We start from the raw sequence: 27329 nt of genomic DNA, 5'->3' as shown, positions 1-27329 counted from the left end.
CCTTACCCCCAGGAGAATTCAACTGGTGACTGTCATTCCTTACCCCCAGGAGAATTCAACTGGTGACTGTCATTCCTTATCCCCCAGGATAATTCAACTGATGACTGTCATTCCTTACCCCCAGGAGAATTTAACTGGTGACTGTCATTCCTTATCCCCCAGGAGAATTCAACTGATGACTGTCATTCCTTACCCCCCAGGAGAATTCAACTGGTGACTGTCATTCCTTACCCCCCAGGAGAATTCAACTGATGACTGTCATTCCTTACCCCCAGGAGAATTCAACTGGTGACTGTCATTCCTCATCCCCAGGAGTCATTCCTCACCCCCCAGGAGAATTCAACTGGTGACTGTCATTCCTTACCCCCAGGAGAATTCAACTGGTGACTGTCATTCCTTACCCCCAGGAGAATTCAACTGGTGACTGTCTTTCCTTACCCCCAGGAGAATTCAACTGATGACTGTCATTCCTTACCCCCAGGAGAATTCAACTGATGACTGTCATTCCTCACCCCCAGGAGAATTCAACTGGTGACTGTCATTCCTTACCCCCAGGAGAATTCAACTGGTGACTGTCATTCCTTACCCCCAGGAGAATTCAACTGGTGACTGTCATTCGTTACCCCCCAGGAGAATTCAACTGATGACTGTCATTCCTTACCCCCCAGGAGAATTCAACTGGTGACTGTCATTCCTTACCCCCCAGAAGAATTCAACTGGTGACTGTCATTCCTTACCCCGGGAGAATTCAACTGGTGACTGTCATTCCTTACCCCCCAGGAGAATTCAACTGATGACTGTCATTCCTCACCCCCCAGGAGAATTCAACTGGTGACTGTCATTCCTTATCCCCCAGGAGAATTCAACTGGTGACTGTCATTCCTTATCCCCCAGGAGAATTCAACTGGTGACTGTCATTCCTCATCCCCCAGGAGTCATTCCTCACCCCCCAGGAGAATTCAACTGGTGACTGTCATTCCTTACCCCCCAGGAGAATTCAACTGGTGACTGTCATTCCTCACCCCCCAGGAGAATTCAACTGGTGACTGTCATTCGTTACCCCCCAGGAGAATTCAACTGATGACTGTCATTCCTTACCCCCCAGGAGAATTCAACTGGTGACTGTCATTCCTTACCCCCCAGAAGAATTCAACTGGTGACTGTCATTCCTTACCCCCGGAGAATTCAACTGGTGACTGTCATTCCTTACCCCCAGGAGAATTCAACTGATGACTGTCATTCCTCACCCCCAGGAGAATTCAACTGGTGACTGTCATTCCTTATCCCCCAGGAGAATTCAACTGGTGACTGTCATTCCTTATCCCCCAGGAGAATTCAACTGGTGACTGTCATTCCTTACTCCCCAGGAGAATTCAACTGATGACTGTCATTCCTTACCCCCCAGGAGAATTCAACTGATGACTGTCATTCCTCACCCCCCAGGAGAATTCAACTGGTGACTGTCATTCCTTACCCCCCAGGAGAATTCAACTGGTGACTGTCATTCCTTATCCCCCAGGAGAATTCAACTGGTGACTGTCATTCCTTATCCCCCAGGAGAATTCAACTGGTGACTGTCATTCCTTACTCCCCAGGAGAATTCAACTGATGACTGTCATTCCTTACCCCCAGGAGAATTCAACTGATGACTGTCATTCCTCACCCCCAGGAGAATTCAACTGGTAACTGTCATTCCTTACCCCCCAGGAGAATTCAACTGGTGACTGTCATTCCTTATCCCCAGGAGAATTCAACTGGTGACTGTCATTCCTTATCCCCCAGGAGAATTCAACTGGTGACTGTCATTCCTTACTCCCCAGGAGAATTCAACTGATGACTGTCATTCCTTACCCCCAGGAGAATTCAACTGATGACTGTCATTCCTCACCCCCAGGAGAATTCAACTGGTGACTGTCATTCCTTACCCCCCAGGAGAATTCAACTGGTGACTGTCATTCCTTATCCCCCAGGAGAATTCAACTGGTGACTGTCATTCCTTACTCCCCAGGAGAATTCAACTGATGACTGTCATTCCTTACCCCCCAGGAGAATTCAACTGATGACTGTCATTCCTTACCCCCCAGGAGAATTCAACTGATGACTGTCATTCCTTACCCCCAGGAGAATTCAACTGGTGACTGTCATTCCTTATCCCCCAGGAGAATTCAACTGATGACTGTCATTCCTTACCCCAGGAGAATTCAACTGATGACTGTCATTCCTTACCCCCAGGAGAATTCAACTGATGACTGTCATTCCTTACCCCCAGGAGAATTCAACTGGTGACTGTCATTCCTTACCCCCAGGAGAATTCAACTGGTGACTGTCATTCCTTACCCCCAGGAGAATTCAACTGATGACTGTCATTCCTTACCCCCAGGAGAATTCAACTGATGACTGTCATTCCTTACCCCCCAGGAGAATTCAACTGATGACTGTCATTCCTTACCCCCAGGAGAATTCAACTGATGACTGTCATTCCTTACCCCCCAGGAGAATTCAACTGATGACTGTCATTCCTCACCCCCCAGGAGAATTCAACTGGTGACTGTCATTCCTTACCCCCCAGGAGAATTCAACTGGTGACTGTCATTCCTTACCCCCAGGAGAATTCAACTGATGACTGTCATTCCTTACCCCCAGGAGAATTCAACTGATGACTGTCATTCCTTACCCCCAGGAGAATTCAACTGGTGACTGTCATTCCTCACCCCCAGGAGAATTCAACTGATGACTGTCATTCCTTACCCCCAGGAGAATTCAACTGATGACTGTCATTCCTTACCCCCCAGGAGAATTCAACTGGTGACTGTCATTCCTTACCCCCCAGGAGAATTCAACTGGTGACTGTCATTCCTTACCCCCCAGGAGAATTCAACTGGTGACTGTCATTCCTTACCCCCAGGAGAATTCAACTGGTGACTGTCATTCCTTACCCCCCAGGAGAATTCAACTGATGACTGTCATTCCTTACCCCCCAGGAGAATTCAACTGATGACTGTCATTCCTCACCCCCAGGAGAATTCAACTGGTGACTGTCATTCCTCACCCCCAGGAGAATTCAACTGGTGACTGTCATTCCTCACCCCCAGGAGAATTCAACTGGTGACTGTCATTCCTCACCCCCAGGAGAATTCAACTGGTGACTGTCATTCCTTACCCCCCAGGAGAATTCAACTGGTGACTGTCATTCCTTACCCCCCAGGAGAAGTCAGCTGGTGACTGTCATTCCTTATCCCCCAGGAGAATTCAACTGGTGACTGTCATTCCTTACCCCCCAGGAGAATTCAACTGGTGACTGTCATTCCTTACCCCCCAGGAGAAGTCAGCTGGTGACTGTCATTCCTTATCCCCCAGGAGAATTCAACTGGTGACTGTCATTCCTTACCCCCCAGGAGAATTCAACTGATGACTGTCATTCCTCACCCCCCAGGAGAATTCAACTGATGACTGTCATTCCTCACCCCCATGGAGAATTCAACTGGTGACTGTCATTCCTCACCCCCCAGGAGAATTCAACTGGTGACTGTCATTCCTCACCCCCCAGGAGAATTCAACTGGTGACTGTCATTCCTCACCCCCCAGGAGAATTCAACTGGTGACTGTCATTCCTTACCCCCCAGGAGAATTCAACTGGTGACTGTCATTCCTTACCCCCCAGGAGAAGTCAGCTGGTGACTGTCATTCCTTATCCCCCAGGAGAATTCAACTGGTGACTGTCATTCCTTACCCCCCCAGGAGAATTCAACTGGTGACTGTCATTCCTTACCCCCCAGGAGAAGTCAGCTGGTGACTGTCATTCCTTATCCCCCAGGAGAATTCAACTGGTGACTGTCATTCCTTACCCCCCAGGAGAATTCAACTGGTGACTTGTCATTCCTTACCCCCCCAGGAGAATTCAACTGGTGACTGTCATTCCTTACCCCCCAGGAGAATTCAACTGGTGACTGTCATTCCTTACCCCCGTGAGAATTCAACTGATGACTGTCATTCCTTACCCCCCAGGAGAATTCAACTGATGACTGTCATTCCTTACCCCCCAGGAGAATTCAACTGGTGACTGTCATTCCTTACCCCCCCAGGAGAATTCAACTGGTGACTGTCTGGGAGAATAACAAAAACAGTCGCATTCTGTTTGAGTAAATCTGATCTGATCTGATAAATTTGATTTGATTGAAAACAAACACCAGGCTTACGTTTCAGCATGAATCGCCTTAATCAGAGCCGTGAGTATGAAGGTGGGCGGCACCTATACAGCCTCACAGAGGGGTGTCCCGCTCATCAGCTCAATAGAGGAGCAACTAGATGGGCTTGTCAAATGAGTATGATCATCATTTGAAGATTCCTACACACACACACACACACTCCACCTGAATAACAAGAGACAAAACATATGAGAGACCGCTGTTCATTTAGAGCCTTCGTCTCGACACGATCTAAGCAGTCGATCCACAGTGCCCCCTCTCTGTCACAATTTCTAAACAATATTATAATACCAGTGTGGAAAAACAAACCCGAGCAGATTTCTCACGTTTTGTCTTTTAGGGCGTGACTCTCATTCTCTCTAGTGAGCCATGATGAGACATGACTGTGGCCGTGTTCCAGGAACCTCCTTTGGGGAAAAAAATGATTTTATTTTTGTTTTTTTTATGATTTCAGCTTTAGTCTCAATCATTCGCCTTAGTCTAAGGCAGTGGTCACCATCCTTTTCTGAAAGATCACTTTTGCATTCAAAAACCAAGCCGCGATCTACAGCTCCGATGTAAAAAATAAAAATGATTTTAAAAAATAAAGGGGAAAAAAAGGAAATGCTATGCAACATTAACATACCAAAAACTGTTTTGTAGGATTGAGGTTTGTGCAGTAAGTCAAAAAAAATGATCACAGCATATTGGCTATATGTCTGGACTGCTAATGTTGTTCTCGGACCATACTATATTTCAAAACTCGAGCTTTGATAACAAAATAGATCAGTTGTATCACTTGCGAGTCATAGCTGAGCATAAATTGAAATAATTAGCTTTTTAACATTTTTTACTGGACCTGTACCTGATGTTCAGTCACGTTGGCAGAAGCCGCAGCAGAGGGCCACCCGCCTCTCGCCGACAGAGCTTCTGAATCAAGTGCACCCGCCTCTCGCCGACAGGGCTTCTGAATCAAGTGCACCCCCGCCTCTCGCCGACGGGGCTTCTGAATCAAGTGCACCCGCCTCTCGCCGACGGGGCTTCTGAATAATTTTTAGAGGTTTAGGATGTTTACTATCATAGGAGCGTGTTCCTACAGAGAAGTTGGCAAGAAATAGTCGTTTCAAGCTTATCACCGTACCTTTAAAAAAAATATATATATACACACACAAAAATTGGTGAGGTCCAGGGAATTGACAGAGGAAGTGTAATGCTCTTCTGTAAATAAAAATGGAGATTAGTGGAGTTGGTACAACACATCTACTCAAGTTGTCCTCTGCGCCCCTCCAGACTACCAGAATCTCATCACTCTATCGGAGCCACAGCGCCATAATTAGTGGCGATAGAACAGCTTCTATTGTCAAAACTCTGCTAAATAGATAACAACCTGGCTACACAGATGGAGTTGACCCTTGTATTGACCCATGTACACTGACACACTTGCTTCCGTCCTGGCTCTGTCGGCGTTCCAATTTATTCCCAAAGGTGTTCGATGGGGTTGAGGTCAGGGCTCTGTGCAGGCCAGTCAAGTTCTTCCACATATGGGATTCCATGGCTGCTCGGCCATGGAAATATGTTTCATGAAGCTCCCAACGAACAGTTCTTGTGCTGACGTTGCTTTCAGAGGCAGTTTGGAACTTGGTTGTGAGTGTTGCAACCAAGGATACGATTTTTACTGAGCTCTAAAATAAGCCATTCTGCGAGCCAGGCCTAATCGCCCAACATCAGTGCCCAACCACACTAATGCTCTTCTGGCTGAATTGAAGCAAGTCCCCGCAGCAATGTTCCAACATCTGGTGGAAAGCCTTCCCAGAAGAGTGGAGGCTGTTATAGCAGCAATGTTCCAACATCTAGTGGAAAGCCTTCCCAGAAGAGTGGAGGCTGTTATAGCAGCAATGTTCCAACATCTAGTGGAAAGCCTTCCCAGAAGAGTGGAGGCTGTTACGGGTCCTGTGTGGCTCAGTCGGTAGAGCATGGCGCTTGCAACGCCAAGCGTCGTGGGTTCGATTCCCGCTGGGACCACCCATATGTAAAAGTAGTGGCCCCAGCCGACTTGTAAGTCGCTTTGGACAAAAGCGTCTGCTAAATGGGATATATATATTATTATTATGTTATAGCAGCAATGTTCCAACATCTAGTGGAAAGCCTTCCCAGAAGAGTGGAGGCTGTTATAGCAGCAATGTTCCAACATCTAGTGGAAAGCCTTCCCAGAAGAGTGGAGGCTGTTATAGCAGCAATGTTCCACCATCTAGTGGAAAGCCTTCCCAGAAGAGTGGAGGCTGTTATAGCAGCAATGTTCCAACATCTAGTGGAAAGCCTTCCCAGAAGAGTGGAGGCTGTTATAGCAGCAAAGACTGGGACCAACTCCATATTAACGCCCATGATTTTGAAGTGACATGTTCGACGAGCAGGTGTCCACATACAGTTGGTCACGTAGTGTAGCTAGGTGGGGACAACCACCATCTCTCCCTGGTGAAATACATGTTAAAGACATTATTCCTTCCCATCCAGGTTTCCCTGTCCTCCTCTCAGACCCAGGAGGTCTTCCAGTCTGTCAACGGCCCCAAACCCCCACACAGCTCCGGCATCAATGTCAACGCAGCACCATTCCAGTCCATGCAAACAGTAAGGTCACACACTTTTAGATACTTGGAGACACACACACACACACACGCACACAATGGCTCACATGTAATCTTTTCTGAGACAAGGACGCTACTTTTATTACTATTTGGGAGGGGGGGGATTTTACACGCAAAACCATTCTGTGATGATATTAGGAAAAGGAGCTAGGTCACCTTATGTTAACATCACTGAACTAAGAAGAGGAGAGCATTGTTTTGATTTGAGCCATGCATACGCATACCACTGAGGCTAAGCTTCCTGCCATCCAGGACCTACAGTTGGAGTCAGAAGGTTACATAGACTTAGGTTGGAGTCAGAACTTTACATACACTTAGGTTGGAGTCAGAAGGTTACAAACACTTAGGTTGGAGTCAGAAGGTTACATACACTTAGGTTGGAGTCAGAAGGTTACATACACTTAGGTTGGAGTCAGAAGGTTACATACACTTAGGTTGGAGTCAGAAGGTTACATACACTTAGGTTGGAGTCAGAAGGTTACAAACACTTAGGTTGGAGTCAGAAGGTTACATACACTTAGGTTGGAGTCAGAAGGTTACATACACTTAGGTTGGAGTCAGAAGGTTACAAACACTTAGGTTGGAGTCAGAAGGTTACAAACACTTAGGTTGGAGTCAGAAGGTTACATACACTTAGGTTGGAGTCATTAAAACTCGTTTTTTTCAACCACTCCACAAATTTCTTCTTAACAAACTATAGTTTTGGCAAGTCGGTTAGGACATCTACTTTGTGCATGACATTTTTCCAACAGTTGTTTACAGACAGATTATTTCACTTATAATTCACTATCACAATTCCAGTGGGTCAGAAGTTTACATACACTAAGTTGACTGCCTTTAAACAGCTTGGAAAATTCCAGAAAATGATGTCATGGCTTTAGACGCTTCTGATAGGCTAATTGACATCATTTGAGTCAATTGGAGGTGTACCTGTGGATGTATTTCCAGGCCTACCTTCAAACTTAGTGCCTCTTTGCTTGACTTTATGGGAAAATTAAAATAAATCAGCCAAGACCTCAGAAAAAATTGTAGACCTCCACAAGTCTGGTTCATCCTTGGGAGCAATTTCCAAACGCCTGAAGGTACCACGTTCATCTGTACAAACAATAGTACGCAAGTATAAACACCATGGGACCACGCAGCCGTCCTACCGCTAACCTGTATCCCCGCACACTGACTAGGTACCGGTGCCCACTGCATATAGCCTCGTTATTGTTATTTTGTTTTTATTTTTTAAACTTTTAGTTTATTTGGTAAATATTTTCATAACCAACAGTTCAAGACGAGTTAAGGGCTTGTACGTACGAATTTCACGGCGTACTTGTATTCGGCGCATGTGACAAAGTTTGATTTGACGAGCTCCACTTGGACAAGGTTGAGTAGCAACAGATTGCATTCCTTAGTTTGTGGCAGGGATTGGCCTGAAACACAAGTTCCAGATTGTGACTAACTCTGACCTTTTCTCAATATTTTCAGGAAGTACCTATTGTTCATGGTTCACAGTACTCACCAGGCTGCCGTATTCCCCTCAGGTATTCAACCTCAACGCCCCTATCCCGCCAGCCAATGAGACGGAAGCCAATACCAGAACAGCTACAGCCAACAGGGCTTCAGCAGCCAATCACAGCAGCTCCCTGTGGAGCAGATGGAGATGCAGACAGAGCAGCAGCAGTCTGGTGAGTTAGCAGGGTTAGAGCAGTTTTCGGCTCTTTTCCCACTTCCGAGTGGAGCCATACACCATTGTGCTGCTGGAACCATCCTGGAAGGACACGTTGAACAACGATATTTCATGACTGGTCTGAAAATTAATATAAACATTATTATTTTTATCTTTTTCCTGTAGTGGTTAGTGCCTTCCACTCCCAGGACCTATCCCTGCCCAGCCAGGACTTGTCCCAGAGGCAGCAGCTCAGCCAGCAGGGTACAGGGTTTGACCCTGGGGCCAGTCACCAGGCCCAGTCCTTCTACAACAGCAGAGGCATGACCCGCAGGGGGGCACATAATGCCAACGGCTACAGAGGTCCAGTATCGGTCCTTTACAGTCACTGTTAACTACTGCAGGGCCACACAGCATTTGTTTTTTATATTTTACCTTTTATTTAACTAGGCAAGTCAGTTAAGAACAAATTTTTTATTTTCAATGACGGACTAGGAACAGTGGGTTAACTGCCTTGTTCAGGGTCAGAACGACATCTTGTCAGCTCGGGGGTTTGAACTTGCAACCTTCCGGTTACTAGTCCAACACTCTAACCACTAGGCTACCCTGCCGCCCAGCATCTTCAATATACTACAGCTTTCTGTTCGCTTTTGGAGTTGATGATATTGTGTTTGAGAAGTGAGACCTTTTAAAATATACATATATATATTTAATATATAATAATATATATATATATAATTATTATTTATTTTTTTATTTTTTTAATGGCAGTGCATCTAAGTTGAGTGTAACAATCCATTCCAGGGTGTGACAGTCACCGGTCTGCCTTCACCAACACTCCTAACTCTGGACACCAACAGGCCCAGTTCAACACACCTCGGGACTACTCCAACGGGGGCAACTACCAACGGGGGGTAAATAGCTTTTGACCTCATCACTCACACAGGTTTGGGATGGATGTTGAGCTAACATGCTCAGGACCAGTTTCCCGGACACGGATTAAGCTCTGGACTAAAAAGCACTTTCAATTGGGGGAGCTTTTTTTTTTTTGTAGTTCAAGACCAGACTTAATCTGTGTCTGGGAAGTTGGCCCTCAAAGTTGTCCTTCCCTTTGCCATAAGGGATCTTGGATGGTCGCAAATGTTCTGTTTGGCATCTATAAGAGCAGGGAGTGGCAGGTTGCCTAGCGGTTACGAGCGGTGGGCCGGTATCCCAGAGCGGACTGGTTTTGTGTTCCTTCTCCTTGCCATTTTACTGAATAGTCTCATTGTATTTGTTAGGAATCTATAAAGGACTTCTCTCTCTAAGAACTGTCAATAATGTTGTTCTCCCTCTTCCCCCGTCGCTTCAGAACGGTTATAATCAGGTAGACCGTGAAATGCTGAATCAGAACTACAAACGTGGTGCGGGTCAGGGACCCAGAGGTGTGTCTCGAGGAGGCAATGCCCAGGCCAACAGGTCCTGATCGGGTCTGTTTGACTGACTCCGACTGCTGGTTCCAACTCCTCGGCCTTTCAATGTTTTCAGATCTAAGGGATCACACGCACCGTACTGAATGTTGATCTGCTGTTTGTTCAGCGACCACCTGATCGCTGGTGGACATGTGACATTTTCGTGCGACTCTACGTGTAAAATCTGTTTGCAGTCAGCACTCTGAACAGAGGTGTTAAGTTCTCTCAGCTGGAAAAAGCTACTGGTCTGTCTGAGCCTTAAAATGTCTGGAGACGTAAAACTGGTGTAGTGGTAGACTGACTTATGTCTCTCTTTTTTTTGTCCTGAGTGGTACAAGGATGCAACAATCGCATGTGAAGTTTCCACCATATTGCGTATTACAGATCTGTAAAAAAAAAAAAAATGTAAGGGTCCAAGGTGGTGGTGGGGGGGGGTGTAAGGAGCGAATTGGGACAGGTTTTGACTGAGCGACATGCCATGCCACACTTATCCAAGATACCCAGAATGCAGTTTGCCCCCACCTCACTTTTTATTTGTCATGTGGTGTTCCTCATTAGTTTAAAAAATATTTTTAAAATCCTGCCTTTTGGATCAAAGTCATGCCTGCTTTGACATTTAAAATAAAAAACGATTTGTTTTAAAATGAGTCTGAATATACAAGCCAAGCTGTAAATCCGACAACTGGGTTTAAGCATTCCCTGTTTTGAAGCAAATATTCCTGTAAACTTTTTTTAAATGAAATAACACATACTCTGTCACTGCTGGTCCGAGCCCCCAGGGGTACTTCTCTATTCTCTTGCCCAGTGCCACCACCCCCCCCCCCCCTCTTTTTTCTTATTTTCCCCACATGATGTGATTCTGGGTTCTAAAAAAATCATTTTTGTTTTTAATTGTTTTTTAAAGAATCTCTCAATTCCTCAGTTTGTAAATTGATGTTGCATCGGAGGGTTTCAATAAAGATGATGTTGCATTATCCTTGATTTGTGGTCGTTGTTGTCTATTGCTGAGTGATTCAGGAGCAGCAAGGATCGAACAAGATGGTTTCCTTGTTGAATTGTCTTTCACATAGAAAAGTGATTGCAGCAGATGGATGACTTGGAGTTAAACAGGAGATGTCTTTATGGAGAGTGTGGATTACTAGAACATGTCATTGTAGGTTTGTTTCCAATACACACGATTTGACTATCATTACAAATTCTGGTGTGTGTGTGTGTGTGTGTGTGTGTGTGTGTGTGTATATTTCACATTGATGTTGGGTGACGTGTGTCATATATATATATACTGCTCAAAAAAAATAAAGGAACACTTAAACAACACAATGTAACTCCAAGTCAATCAAACTTCTGTGAAAAATAAATTGTCGACTTAGGAAGCAACACTGATTGACAAATTTCACATGATGTTGTGCAAATGGAATAGACAACAGTTGGAAATTATAGGCAATGAGCAAGGCACCCCCAATAAAGGAGTGGTTCTGCAGGTGGTGACCACAGACCACTTCTCAGTTCCTATGCTTCCTGGCTGATGTTTTGGTCACTTTTGAATGCTGGCGGTGCTTTCACTCTAGTGGTAGCATGAGACGGAGTCTACAACCCACACAAAAGCTCAGGTAGTGCAGCTCATCCAGGATGGCACATCAATGCTAGCTGTGGCTAGAAGGTTTGCTGTGTCTGTCAGCGTAGTGTCCAGAGCATGGAGGCGCTACCAGGAGACAGGCCAGTACATCAGGAGACGTGGAAGAGGCCGTAGGAGGGCAACAACCCAGCAGCAGGACCACTACCTCGTCTTTGTGCAAGGAGGAGCACTCCCAGAGCCCTGCAAAATAACCTCCAGCAGGCCACAAATGTGCATGTGTCTGCTCAAACGGTCAGAAACAGACTCCATGAGGGTGGTATGAGAGCCCAACGTCCACAGGTGGGGGTTGTGCTTACAGCCCAACACCGTGCAGGACGTTTGGCATTTGCCAGAGAACACCAAGATTGGCAAATTCGCAACTGGCGCCCTGTGCTCTTCACAGATGAAAGCAGGTTCACACTGAGCACACGTGACAGAGTGGAGAGAACATTCTGCTGCCTGCAACATCCTCCAGCATGACCGGTTTGGCGGTGGGTCAGTCATGGTGTGGGGTGGCATTTCTTTGGGGGGCTGCACAGCCCTCTATGTGCTCGCCAGAGGTAGCCTGACTGCCATTAGGTACCGAGATGAGATCCTCAGGCCCCTTGTGAGACCATATGCTGGTGCGGTTGGCCCTGGGTTCCTCCTAATGCAAGACAATGTTAGACCTTATGTGGCTGGAGTGTGTCAGCAGTTCCTGCAAGAGGAAGGCATTGATGCTATGGACTGGCCCGCCCGTTCCCCAGACCTAGACATGTCTCGCTCCATCCACCAACGCCACGTTGCACCACAGACTGTCCAGGAGTTGGCGGATACTTTAGTCCAGGTCTGGGAGGAGATCCCTCGACCATCCGCCATCTCATCAGGATGCCCAGGCGTTGTAGGGAGGTCATACAGGCACGTCGAGGCCACACACACTACTGAGCCTCATGACTTTCTTTAAGGACATTACATCAAAGTTGGATCAGCCTGTAGTGTGGTTTTCCACTTTAATTTTGAGTGTGACTCCAAATCCAGACCTCCATGGGTTGATAAATTTGATTTCCATGTATCATTTTTGTGTGATTTTGTTGTCAGCACATTCAACTATGTAAAGAAAAAGTATTTAATAAGAATATTTCATTCATTCAGATCTAGGATGTGTTATTTTAGTGTTCCCTTTATTTTTTTGAGCAGTGTATATATACAGTGGGGCAAAAAGTATTTAGTCAGCCACCAATTGTGCAAGTTCTCCCACTTAAAAAGATGAGAGGCCTGTAATTTTCATCATAGGTACACTTCAACTATGACAGACAAAATGAGAAGAAAAAAAATCCAGAAAATCACATTGTAGGATTTTTTATGAATTTATTTACAAATTATGGTGGAAAATAAATTACACCAGTCTAATCTCAAGAGTTGATAGGCTTTGCGAAGAGCTGCTGGCAAACTTGCTGCCTACCATCGCTCAGTCAGACTGCTCTATCAAATATAAAATCATAGACTTAATTATAACATAACACACAGAAATATGGTCGAATCCGGAAACTATCATTTTAGAAAACAAATCGTTTATTCTTTCAGTGAAATACGGAACCGTTCATCTAACGGGTGGCATCCCTAAGTCTAAATATTGACTGTTACATTGCACAACCTTCAATGTTATGTCATAATTATGTAAAATTCTGGCAAATTAGTTCGTAAATGCTGCAGGTAGGCGGCCCAAACTGTTGCATATACCCTGACTCTGCGTGCAATGAACGCAAGAGAAATGACACAATGACACCTGGTTAATATTGCCTGCTAACCTGGATTTATTTTAGCTAAATATGCAGGTTTAGAAATATATACTTCTGTGTATTGATTTTAAGAAAGGCATTGATGTTTATGGTTAGGTACAGTCGTGCAACAATTGTGCTTTTTTTCGCAAATGCGCTTTTGTTAAATCATTCCCCATTTGGCGAAGTTGGCTGTCTTTGTTAGGAAGAAATAGTCTTCACACAGTTCTCAACGAGCCAGGAGGCCCAAACTGCTGCATATACCCTGACTCTGTTGCAAGAGAAGTGACACATTTTCCCTAGTTAAAAGAAATTAATGTTAGCGGGCAATATTAACTAAATATGCAGGTTTAAAAATATATACTTGTGTATTGATTTTAAGAAAGGCATTGATGTTTATGGTTAGCTACACGTTGGAGCAACGACAGTCCTTTTTCGCGAATGCGCACCACATCGATTATATGCAACGCAGGACACGCTAGATAAACTAGCAATATCATCAACCATGTGTAATTAACTAGTGATTTATGATTAATCGATAGTTTTTTTTACAAGGTAAGTTTAATGCTAGCTAGCAACTGACCTTGGCTTCTTACTGCTCCTCGTGGAGTGCAATGAGAGGCAGGTGGTTAGAGCCTTGGACTAGTTAACCGTTAACCGGAAGGTTGCAAGATTGAATCCCCGAGCTGATAAGGTAAACGTCTGTCATTCTGCCCCTGAACAAGGCAGTTAACCCACTGTTCCTAGGCCGTCATTTGTTCTTAACTGACTTGCCTAGTTAAATAAAGGTGTAAACATTTTAGATTTATCATCTGCCAAATCGGTGTCCGAAAACTTGAAATCGGCCCTAAATTAAATCGGTTGACCTCTAGTCAAGATGTCCAATCTCCAAAAAAAATCTTCACTCCATCAGCTGCAAACTCCCTGCTGACATCTTCGGTAACCTAAAACAGGGCTGGTTAAATCCATGTATTCAACGCGGAGTCCATGGGGTTAACCTCTTACTGCAATGGGCTAAATCAAGGTCACACAGTGTTTCTTGGTCATAAATAAATAGACTTAGAAACCAAAGTATACACCTCTCACACATGGTTATGGGCTTCAAAAAAAGACACCTGTATCATGTCAGATTTGAAATGTATTACATTTTGAGTGCGTTTGTAAATTCACTCTGGCTATCTACTCCGATTTCAGAGCACTCGTCTGCCAGAGCGCAGAATAGCTGATGAGGCCGGGTTCAGTAAGCATCCGCACAAAAAAGCATCATTAAAAATGGTTGCCAGCAGCACAGTTACAAACATGAAAACAGCCTAACCAGCTCTGTTAGGGCGAGTAAAATGGTCAGTGAGGTTCTCTCATTTGTGTCTGGAAATAGCTAGTAAAAGAGCCAAGTTGTCTTGGGTGCGGTTGTGAGGTCAAAGCGTCCAGTGTGCACTCTGAATTTATGAACGCCCTGAGAGCGAAACTCTCTGGACAATCTGACAACACTCTGAATTTATGAACGCCCTGAGAGCGAAACTCTGGACAATCTGACAACACTCTGAATTTATGAACGCCCTGAGAGCGAAACTCTCTGGACAATCTGACAACACTCTGAATTCTTGAACGCCTGAGAGTGAAACTCTCTGGACAATCTGACAACACTCTGAATTTATGAACGCCCTGAGAGCGAAACTCTGGACAATCTGACAACACTCTGAATTTATGAACGCCCTGAGAGCGAAACTCTCTGAACAATCTGACAACACTCTGAATTTATGAACACCCTGAGAGCGAAACTCTCTGGACAATCTGACAACACTCTGAATTTATGAACAGAAAACTCTCTGGACAATCTGACAACACTCTGAATTTATGAACGCCCTGAGAGCGAAACTCTGGACAATCTGACAACACTCAATTTATGAACGCCCTGAGAGCGAAACTCTGGACAATCTGACAACACTCTGAATTTATGAACGCCCTGAGAGCGAAACTCTCTGGACAATCTGACAACACTCTGAATTTATGAACGCCCTGAGAGCGAAACTCTCTGGACAATCTGACAACACTCTGAATTTATGAACGCCCTGAGAGCAAAACTCTCTGAATTTACAAATGGACAATCAGACAACACTCTGAATTTAGGGTGCTATCTGAGCACACTCTGCACTCCAGATTGAATTTACCAAAACCACCTTTTTATACATCACAGAAGACTGAAATATAACAACCGTTTGACATAAAACACCCGATAGAGTTCAAAATCACAACTATAACATTTGATAGTCACAGTGACAGACAACCAATATCTCCTTCTTTACCATGATAATGTTGCTCTTCTGTATCTACTAAATAATGGATGACTGTGAAGCTCTGCGGGGACCAGACAAAAGTGTTTTTATACACAGTAAGGTGAGCCGTATTATTTCCTGTCCGATTATCATGTACTATAGATGTTCAAATCAATGCATCATGGACTCAGAGAAACAATCTGTCGAATCTTCGTACTCGTCCAGTGTCCTTTTCGGACCACTGTGGATCGCAGTCATTCTGTGTTAAATAGATATTCGTTTCTCGAAGGTTGAGAAGCTGACGAAGCCATTGAGATGGGAACTCCGGAGTAGATAAAGGATAACAAGCTAGCAGTTGGGAGTGGACTGGCTGGCTATTTATTTTCACATCTCAAAAATAACTTTATCTTCAGCCAGGTCAAAAACAAGATATATTGTAGACTTGGTTACTTAGCACGGTCGGCAGCTGTCAACAGACTGCATCAGCTTCATCCAATGCCAATTTTACTTGGAAATAAATGTACTCAAGGATCTTTGAACCTGCGCGATTGCTTTTTGTTTTCAGTGCTCATTTCCCTGTTGCACCACTACGTTGCAACCGTGAAACAAGTCCCCCATTCCACCGGAAGCTAAATAATAGTTCCACAACTATATTCACAAACGCACATCACACCAAATAACAAAATAAGACAAGTCTCAAAACATTTAAGTGGAATGATTTAATCATCTCAGCAAAGTAAAAAATAACATTAGAATCAGGGCTTTTCATCCCACATGCACAGTTCCTTTGAGTTCTCAACTTTTATTTATTTTACTCTGAATATTCCAAGACCCTTAAATTTATCTGTTACAAAATTATTATTTTTTTCCTTCTCCATAATGTATTTTCCCTCTTGTACCCATGCTCTTTGTCATGTTACAGGTCATCAAATACTTTTTTTCCTGGAGGATTTGTCCTGCTTTCCAGTTTGGTAAATGTGAGATGAACACTTGTCCATAAGAGAAGGATGTGGAATGACAATTAGACCATGTATAAAACATAGAAAAATAGAAAGAAAGAACAAAGGCAAGCGTGTAGAGGCGTGACGTGTCTGTGGGGATAGTCCTTGCGTTCATTCTGGAGGCACTTTGGCACAGATTAATACCCTCTTAACCCGTATGGGTAGAGCGCAGGGACATGGGAAGTGTAATACCTGGCTCTGGGTGGATTCACACTACTGAGCCAAGCTCTACCTACTGCACTGGCCTGGTTATACATCTAATGTAAAAAAAATAACATATTTGAGCCAGCACGGTGCGAGAGTGTGAAAGAAGTATAGTACCTCACGACAGGTCAGGTTAGGTTTGCTTGACAACGGGTACACACTGTAGTCAGCCAGCCAGACACACCCACTACTGTACTGTAGTACAGGTAACCCTGAGGTGGGGGGGGGGGGCAACAAGTGGAAAAAACATTTCAACAGAATGAGAAATGATAAAACATCAAGTCAGAAAAGCAGTGAATTTTTAACACAATCGGGTGGGATTCTTTCATTTATAGAGAAAAATAAAGGGAGGAAGGAAGATCTCTGACTGAGGTCTTGATAAAGGCAGGTCCCATCACAAAAGAAGAGCAATCCTTGTCTGTCCTCTCTCTCTCTCATCATTACTCTACCTCCCCCTCTTCCTCAATGAAAGGAGAGCCGCCCTTGTCCACTCTCCCCTTCCTCCTATTCCTATCCTCTCAAAGGTAGAGTTCCTTGGCTAGGATATGATGCAGTTTCTCCCGGAGGACTCTGAGCGGGGTCGCACCAGGGTCCAGGGGTCCAGCACTGCTTCATGACTTCATACACCACCTCCCAGGACAGCCGTCCGGGCGTCCATCTTGTAGCCCTTCTCTACGGCATTGGTACCACCTCCTTCAGAGGCTGAGGAGGAGGAGAAGGTTGGGATGAGGAGGGGGAGGAGGAGAAGGTTGGGATGAGGAAATCGGAAAATAATAAAAGGTGAAGAGGGAGTCATTTATAGAGGATCAGAGTGGACACGGGAGTCATTTATAGAGGATCAGAGTGGACACGGGGAGTCATTTATAGAGGATCAGAGTTAGACACAGAGGGAGTCATTTATAGAGGATCAGAGTGGACACCGGAGTCATTTATAGAGGATCAGAGTGGACACGGGAGTCATTTATAGAGGATCAGAGTGGACAGTCATTTATAGAGGATCAGAGTTAGACACGGGAGTCATTTATAGAGGATCAGAGTGGACACGGGAGTCATTTATAGAGGATCAGGTGGACACGGGAGTCATTTATAGAGGGTCAGAGTGGACACGGGAGTCATTTATAGAGGATCAGAGTGGACACCGGTCATTTATAGAGGATCAGCGTGGACACGGGAGTCATTTATAGAGGATCAGCGTGGACACGGGAGTCATTTATAGAGGATCAGAGTTAGACAGAGTGGACACGGGAGTCATTTATAGAGGATCAGAGTTAGACACGGGAGTCATTTATAGAGGGTCAGAGTGGACACGGGAGTCATTTATAGAGGATCAGAGTTAGACACGGGGAGTCATTTATAGAGGATCAGCGTGGACACGGGAAGTCATTTATAGAGGATCAGCGTGGACACGGGAGTCATTTATAGAGGATCAGAGTGGACACGGGAGTCATTTATAGAGGATCAGAGTGGACACGGGAGTCATTTATAGAAATATAATTACTGTTTATCTGTTTAGTAATTCTATTAGTATGTTATCATTATCACTAATGAACATATAATGTTAACATAGAAAGGAATAGTATTATACTGGCCTATAACAGCAGTGTCCACATTTCAGATTTACCACATCAACTCTTTATCTGCTTAAATTCATATATACTCCATAGCTGTCACACACCTGCCAATCTGTCCAGGCAAAAAAATATACTTACAATTCTGGGGTAAGGCACTCGGCCAAAGGAGTAGATCTCCCACAGCAAGATCCCATAGCTCCACACATCTGACTTGGTGGAGAACTTCTGTTGATCAAGACAGCATTTCAGCTCATGTGTAACACACGAGTGCATCATTAAAATGGTGCCAATCAGCAGTACAATACTATCGATATATTCTAAAATCTCAAGTCGACCTCTAACCCCTACACTCCCTATAGATCTCAGAGGAGTAGATAAGTGTAAGCAATATGGTGGTAGCTCCATTTTGTCCTCTTGATAGGCTAGATGGAATTGCTACCATATTGCTTTACACCTATCCAATCTCCTCCAATCAAAACAAGTTCCAAGAGCAGGTGTTGGGCCAACCTTTTGGCTCAAGGGCCACATACTATACGTGTAACAAAACATGTGAAGCCTTTATTCATTTTCACATCGACACAGCAACAACTAGTGAACTGTAGGTGTGCATATGCCTGCAGAACATTTCTGCCCTTGTACCATATACCTACCCCTTGTTTTGTTGTGAACACATTTCAAAACATTGATATAATTTATATCATCCCAGACACCGTCAAACACATACACCCTTGTAAAGTACAAACAAAGTCACAATATGCAAACTTAAAAATATATATATATGTATATATATATTATATGACTGGAGACATGCAAAATGTAAAAAGCAGATGTGTGTAAAAAAAAAAATTTGAGTGAAACATCCGTTTCCTTTGGTCTGTTTCTGAAAGCATATTAAGGAACAATTCTCATCTCCGTTGTGAGCCATATTTACACTTATCCAATCACCTCAGCCCAAATCTGACTGATTAGTTATTACCTGTATCCAGGAACATTGCTGGATAATTCTCACTGCATCACCATCACCATGGAAAAGCATCATCCTTGCCTACCCCAGTCACGGTTATGGTCTTAAAATATGAAAAAAGGGTCTGGGTCACCTATCTTGGCAAAGGGAATGAAAAAAGTCTGTGGTCATCTTCGATATTGAGATTCTCATAAACAGCTGACAAGTGGTCATTTATTAAATTTGACCTGTGATGGCGATTTGTTGTAATTCATGACTGAGAACGTTTGTTCACACACATATCTGGACCTGAATAAAACAAGCACAATTTGGGCTTTTTTAATGTTTGGGAACTTTGTTACATTCAGTGAGCCGTAAAACTGGTGGTCTATTGTTTCTGTTTTGTACTTCTCCTTTTAAAACACTGTCACAGATGTCGATGAGCTACAATTGTGTGTCTCTGTGTCTCTCTGTGTGTGTGTGGTGGTGCTTTCTCACTGTCTCGACAGACAGGGGAGCCATGATACAAGCTCCATGTCCGTTTCAAACTGAGTCTGAGGTGGGAAAACTCTGCATGCAACTATGTCCTGATGTGGGCGTGTTCAGTGTCGAAACATGAGCAAAAGACCTGCTGCTCATTTGCCTTACGTTTGGCCTTGAACATCGTACGTTTGGCCTTGAACATCGTACGTTTGGCCTTGAACATCGTACGTTTGGCCTTGAACATCGTACGTTTGGCCTTGAACATTGTACGTTTGGCCTTGAACATGTGTTGCCCATGAATGCTTTCTTTCACGTTGGAATACAGTCCCAATGCACAGAAACACAATTTCCCAGCAGTTTCACATTTACATCGTTCAGATGGCCCAATATGTCCACAGCCAGTCTGTCTTTCAACTCGGAAAAGTCGCCAGGTATGTTCCTTGATACGTTTGGTAAAGTGCTCTCCCTTCTCAGTCTCTTCCCCCCCCACACACACACACGGAAATACTTTCCTCAGGTTTAACCAAGCGCACATTTTACAACAAGTCCTGGTGCCTTTGTCTTTGAGCACCTGAATGAACTGACAATGGATTTCGCCCCATTTGCCCGTATAAAGTTGACAGCTTTTACAGCTTTAACACACTTTTACACAGGGCTTCCTGATGAATAATACAGTGAATAAATATTCATTTCAAGTTAGTGCTTTCTTTTACTCTGTCTCGTCATCTTTTAGGAGGCCAACGTTTTACGGTTAGATTTGTTGATACGTTTGTCAATTGGCTCCAAGGTAGATTTTTTTCCCCCCAAGCAGTCAGAGCCTCCGTTTGTTCCCATCATTGATTCCATCGTAATAAGTTTCCTCCGTTATTTAAAAGTTCTCATTTTTATTCCTGACAAAAATGTCAAGTTGAGCGGTGTCTCTGGTGTCAGTAGTCTCCTCCGGTAGAAAAACCATCGACGCCATCTGGTTTTTCCTTCAAACTCGGGAGATTAGCTTCTCCTCTATGACTCCCACACGCCTGCTGATGTTCTGCACGTGTATTTTCATCAACATTTATGATGAGTATTTCTGTAAATTGATGTGGTTCTCTGCAAAATCACCGGATGTTTTGGAACTACTGAACATAACACGCCAATGTAAACTCAGATTTTTTATATAAATATGAACTTTATCGAACAAAACATACATGTATTGTGTAACATGAAGTCCTATGAGTATCATCTGATGAAGATCATCACAGGTGAGTGATTAATTTAGCTCTCTTTCTGCTTTTTCTGACTCCTCTCTTTGGCTGGAAAAATGGCTGTGTTTTTCTGTGACTTGGCTCTGACCTAACATAATCGTTTGGTTTGCTTTTCGCCGTAAAAGCCTTTTTGAAATCAGACACTGTGGCTGGATTAACGAAGTTTATCTTTAAAATGGTGTAAAATACTTGTATGCTTGAGGAATTTTAATTATGAGATTTCTGTTGTTTTGAATTTGGCGCTCTGCACTTTCACTGGCTGTTGGCGAGGTGGGACGCTACCGTCCCGAATATCCCAGAGAGGTTAAAAGGCAACACTTTCTTGACATATTATGTCTAATATTAGTAAAACAAGTATTTCCATTCTTCTTCAAAACAACATTCAGAGTCCACTTCTCATTTTCACGTCAAAGTCGTCCAAGGAATGAAGTGGCTGTGATGACCCGGAGCGCGCCGCCAGGCCACAGCACCATCTATTGGAAACAGAGTGCACCGCCAGGCCACAGCACCATCTATTGGAAACACAGAGTGCACCGCCCGGCCACAGCACCATCTATTGGAAACACAGGCGCACCGCCCCAGGCCACAGCACCATCTATTGGAAACACAGAGCACACCGCCAGGCCACAGCACCATCTGTGGAAACACAGAGCGCACCGCCAGGCCACAGCACCATCTATTGGAAACACAGAGCGCACCGCCAGGCCACAGCACCATCTGTTGGAAACACAGAGCGCACCGCCAGGCACAGCACCATCTATTGGAAACAGAGTGCACCGCCAGAGCCACAGCACCATCTATTGGAAACACAGAGCGCACCGCCAGGCCACAGCACCATCTATTGGAAACACAGAGCGCACCGCCAGACACAGCACCATCTATTGTAAACACAGAGCGCACCACCAGGCCACAGCACCATCTGTGGAAAGCAGAGTGCACCGCCAGGCCACAGCGCCATCTATTGGAAACAGAGTGCACCTTGCAGGCCACAGCACCATCTATTGGGAAACAGAAGCGCACTGCCAGGCCACAATCTACATCCTCAATTTCTGAACACTACCCAGGGTAAACTTTCCATACCCGCGGCTCAAACTCGGGGCCCTCTGCCTCGCTAAAGCGTGACCGCCCTCCTTGACAAAATACAAACCAGTTGAGCTATGGAAACGATCAAATTCGATAGCGACATTGAGAACATTTCAAGCTAGCTCTAGCAAGTTCTTGCCTACCTTTTCCCTCAGAGCCTCTGGTGAGGTCCACTTGATGGGCAGTTTGGCCGTGTCCTGATTGGATGAGGCCTCTTTGGTCAGGCCAAAGTCGCTGACCTTAAGCGATGTTTCGTCAGACACCAGAGCGTTTCGTGCCGCCAGGGTCTCTGTGGACAAAGTTGTTGGCCTCCAGATACTCCATGGCCTCACACACGTCACTACGGAGGAGGAGGAGGGACACAGGCAACATTTAGTTTAATTATTTAATGCATAGTTTACATTGGCAGTGAGGTCTCCGTTCAAGTTGTTGGCATCGAGATACTCCATGGCCTCACACAAGTCACAATGGGGGGGGGGGGTTATCGACATGTAAAAAGTCTGACAATGCTAACCAAAATTGATGATGTTACAATTCCAACTGGCTGCTCTAAGCCACTGTCAACAGACTTCTGGTAATATTATTGAAGATGTACAGATCAATCATTATCATACTCACAGTGAGAACTTGAGTAGACAATCCCCGAAGATCACTGTCCGGCCTCTGGAGCGCAGGTAGTCCACTAGACTGCCCTATAAAGAAGTCTTCAGTGATATCTGGTTCTTTATTTATATATATATAAATATATATATTTATTTATGAACTCCCCTTTAATTTAACTGAATCATAAAGAGCCTTCCTACCTTGGCCATGCTTTTCTGACAATAAACAGGCTTCCCGTCTCCTCAACGATGACACCTATCAACTGAACCAGGTTATTGTGTCTCAGCTGCCTGCAGAAGAGGACCAACACACATTAGCAAAGAGTTCAACATTTTAGAAAAGCTGTTTAAATAGCTGCACAGTAAACCAACATGTTTTATTCAACCAAAACCTCACAGATCAAACAAAACACTGATCTAAGAAAACAATAAGGATGTTAAACACTTGACCGGAGTTCTGGTCCTCTCTCAAGGCTCTGAACCTGACCAGGGTCGTGGTCCTCTCTGAACCTGACCAGGGTTGTGGTCCTCTCTCAAAGCTCTGAACCTGACCAGGGTTGTGGTCCTCTCTGAACCTGACCAGAGTTGTGGTCCTCTCTGAACCTGACCAGGGTTGTGGTCCTCCCCCAAAGTTCTGAACCTGACCAGGGTTGTGGTCCTCTCTGAACCTGACCAGGGTTGTGGTCCTCCCCCAAAGCTCTGAACCTGACCAGGGTTGTGGTCCTCTCTGAACCTGACCAGAGTTGTGGTCCTCTCTGAACCTGACCAGAGTTGTGGTCCTCTCTGAACCTGACCAGGGTTGTGGTCCTCTCTGAACCTGACCAGAGTTGTGGTCCTCTCTGAACCTGACCAGAGTTGTGGTCCTCTCTGAACCTGACCAGAGTTGTGGTCCTCTCTTAACCTGACCAGGGTTGTGGTCCTCTCTGAACCTGACCAGGGTTGTGGTCCTCTCTGAACCTGACCAGAGTTGTGGTCCTCTCTGAACCTGACCAGAGTTGTGGTCCTCTCTGAACCTGACCAGGGTTGTGGTCCTCTCTGAACCTGACCAGAGTTGTGGTCCTCTCTGAACCTGACCAGAGTTGTGGTCCTCTCTGAACCTGACCAGGGTTGTGGTCCTCTCTGAACCTGACCAGGGTTGTGGTCCTCTCTGAACCTGACCAGAGTTGTGGTCCTCTCTGAACCTGACCAGAGTTGTGGTCCTCTCTGAACCTGACCAGGGTTGTGGTCCTCTCTCAAAGCTCTCTGAAACTTACGTCATGACTGAGGCCTCTGCGATGAAGGCCTGTGCCGTGGCATCATGCTTGATACACTTCACAGCTACTTTGGTCCCTCTGTAGTCTCCCACCTTCACATCTGAGAGAGAGGACACAGACTCAGGATGGGTGTTTAACCCTTCCACATCCTGGAAATACCTTGGCTCAATAGTCATGGGTGGCCAATGAGCGGCACACTGTGTAACGGTTTAAACACACATCCTGCGTCTGCGTAAGTGAGAATGAGAGCATCCATTTAAGACCATTTTTCACACACACTCCAACAGAACAGATATTGGGTCCAGTGAACTGACATCCCAGAACAGGGTGTGACGCAGAGGAGTGACTGAGCCCCCGAGGCCTAACATCCCCATACAACCGCAGACATAACATGGACAGGCACACACATACTTGCCTCCAAACTCTCCCTTGCCTATTGACTGCTGAATGTTTTAGCTCCTTCCTGTTCAGAGCCCAGCCACTCCTAGAGAACTCATCCTGGGCTGCCACAGTTCCCCCTCCTCCAGCTTCGGCTTGATCAGTTTGGTGCAGAGACCATCTGCGTCTTTGGTATAGTGCTGAGGACAAGGAGAGGACAAAGAGAGAGAGAGAGAGGGCGTAGGTCAATAACATGACCCAGGAAGGGTTAAAGGTTGTGAATACTGGTGATGGTTGATGCGTTAGATTTTAACCAGGTTTGGGGTCAATTCAGGAAGTAAAGATAGAGTTGATCCCAACCCTGGTAGGAACCTTAAGTTTATTCAGCAGGACCAAGCAGTAACCAACAGAGGGCAGCATTGTTAAAAACAGCAGAGCATTGGTTGGGTTTAAAAATATATATATACACGCATGTCATCAACATGGACTGAGTTGTGGACCTAAAGCACATGTACAGTGAAGGAAGAGAGAGAGAGAGAGAGAGAGAGAGAGGGTGGTTTAGAAGGAAGGAAGGAAGAGAGAGAGAGGGTGGTTTAGAAGGAAGGAAGGAAGAGAGAGAGGGTGGTTTAGAAGGAAGGAAGGAAGGAAGAGAGGGGTGGTTTTAAGAAGGAAGGAAGGAAGGAAGGAAGAGAGGGGGGTGGTTTAGAAGGAAGGAAGGAAGGAAGAGGGGGGTGGTTTTAGAAGGAAGGAAGGAAGGAAGGAAGAAGGAACAGAGAGGGTGGTTTAGAAGGAAGGAAGGAAGAAGAAGGAGGGGGAGGGTGGTTTAGAAGGAAGGAAGGAAGGAAGAGAGGGTGGTTTAGAAGGAAGGAAGGAAGAGAGAGAGGGTGGTTTAGAAGGAAGGAAGGAAGAGAGAGGGTGGTTTAGAAGGAAGGAAGGAACAGAGAGGGTGGTTTAGAAGGAAGGAAGGAACAGAGAGGGTGGTTTAGTAGGAAGGAAGGAACAGAGAGGGTGGTTTAGAAGGAAGGAAGGAACAGAGAGGGTGGTTTAGAAGGAAGGAAGGAACAGAGAGGGTGGTTTAGAAGGAAGGAACAGAGAGGGTGGTTTAGAAGGAAGGAACAGAGAGGGTGGTTTAGAAGGAAGGAACAGAGAGGGTGGTTTAGAAGGAAGGAACAGAGAGGGTGGTTTAGAAGGAAGGAACAGAGAGGGTGGTTTAGAAGGAAGGAACAGAGAGGGTGGTTTAGAAGGAAGGAACAGAGAGGGTGGTTTAGAAGGAAGGAACAGAGAGGGGGTGGTTTTTAGAAGGAAGGAACAGAGAGGGTGGTTTAGAAGGAAGGAACAGAGAGGGTGGTTTAGAAGGAAGGAACAGAGAGGGTGGTTTAGAAGGAAGGAACAGAGAGGGTGGTTTAGAAGGAAGGAACAGAGAGGGTGGTTTAGAAGGAAGGAACAGAGAGGGTGGTTTAGAAGGAAGGAACAGAGAGGGTGGTTTTGAAAGCTGGATCAGGTGTCTTCAGGTGAAATAACGTAGAACCTACCGCTAACAAACCGTTTCAGAGAACAGAACACCTCACTAACAGCGAAACCATGTCTGTATAGTCAACAACGGTGCTCAGTGCTCACACACTCTGCTTGCAAAATAATAGACAGCTTTTTTGACCAAGTGGAAAGCTCATTGGTACCAGCTTGCTTTAGGAGCCGGTCCCAATTCCTCCCCTACATTTTTCCCTTGGCCCTTTGATGTTCGCAGACCTGTAAGGTGGACGCAATATGGTGGAATCTCCACAACTACACGGTTTAAACCCATCTAGAATATTCAGATCTACTACAGTCAAAATGGTAAAGGGCCAAGGGGTCAGGTTTAGGGGGTAGGGAGCGATTGGGTGGCTTATATAAATATATATATATATATATATGTCTTCCCCTGTACCTCCACCAGCTGCATGAGGTTCTCGAAGAACTCGTCCTCGTCGATGCTGAGCTGACCCTCCTTGTAGACAATACGGTAGTGCTCCACCTTGCCGTCACAGCTGACACACAGAGTGTAGTCTCCGGGGTAGTTGGTGCTCTCTCTGACCAGGAACAGGCCCGTCTCTGGGGGGATCAGGAGATTCTCAGCCTGCTCCCTGGTGATCTTACCATGGAACCATCTGGAAATTGGGGGCGGGTCAACATTGTTGTCAACAGTTGTCACAAAGTGCATTTCTTTTTACAACAAAGAGTCTCTCTCACACACACACACACACACACACACACACACACACACACACACACACACACACACACACACACACACACACACACACACACACACACACACACACACACACACACTTCTCAGAACTGAAGTATGTGGCTAAATGTGGGAGATTGAAAGGAACCAACAGGAAACCTTGCAGACAGACAGACAGACAGATAGACAGACACACAGCGGTGATGGAAACAGACAGTGCACTACAATTACAGGGCTGAGTAGACAGAGGCAGGACTCAGCCCTGCACTGCCCAACTGGTGTTTAGATTCACACGACACACTGCCACGACAAACAGCCTATCTGCACTGTTCAATCACACAGAAACACACCGATACACAGAAACACACCGATACACAGAAACACACAGAAACATACCGGTACACAGAAACACACCGATACACAGAAACACACCGATACACAGAAACACACAGAAACACACCGATACACAGAAACACACCGATACACAGAAACACACAGAAACACACCGATACACAGAAACACACCGATACACAGAAACACACCGATACACAGAAACACACAGAAACACACCGATACACAGAAACACATAGAAACACACAGAAACACACCGATACACAGAAACACACCGATACACAGAAACACACAGAAACACACAGAAACACACCGATACACAGAAACACACAGAAACACAGAAACACAGAAACACACCGATACACAGAAACACACAGAAACATACCGATACACAGAAACACACCGATACA

General features: G+C 45.2%; 2 pseudogenes; one reads left to right on the top strand and one right to left on the bottom strand.

Annotated features, from left to right (window-relative positions):
* The window catches only part of LOC135508912 (caprin-1-like), a 107735-nt pseudogene that overhangs the window by 71765 nt on the left and 8641 nt on the right, over positions 1-27329 (top strand).
* Positions 16284-26590, bottom strand: LOC135508913 (tyrosine-protein kinase CSK-like; annotated as a pseudogene).

This window comes from Oncorhynchus masou, chromosome 22, assembly GCF_036934945.1.
Source record: "Oncorhynchus masou masou isolate Uvic2021 chromosome 22, UVic_Omas_1.1, whole genome shotgun sequence".
Classification (NCBI taxonomy): Eukaryota; Metazoa; Chordata; class Actinopteri; order Salmoniformes; family Salmonidae; genus Oncorhynchus; species Oncorhynchus masou.
Note: the sequence above shows the minus strand (reverse complement) of the source record. Positions and strands in the feature narration are given on the sequence as shown.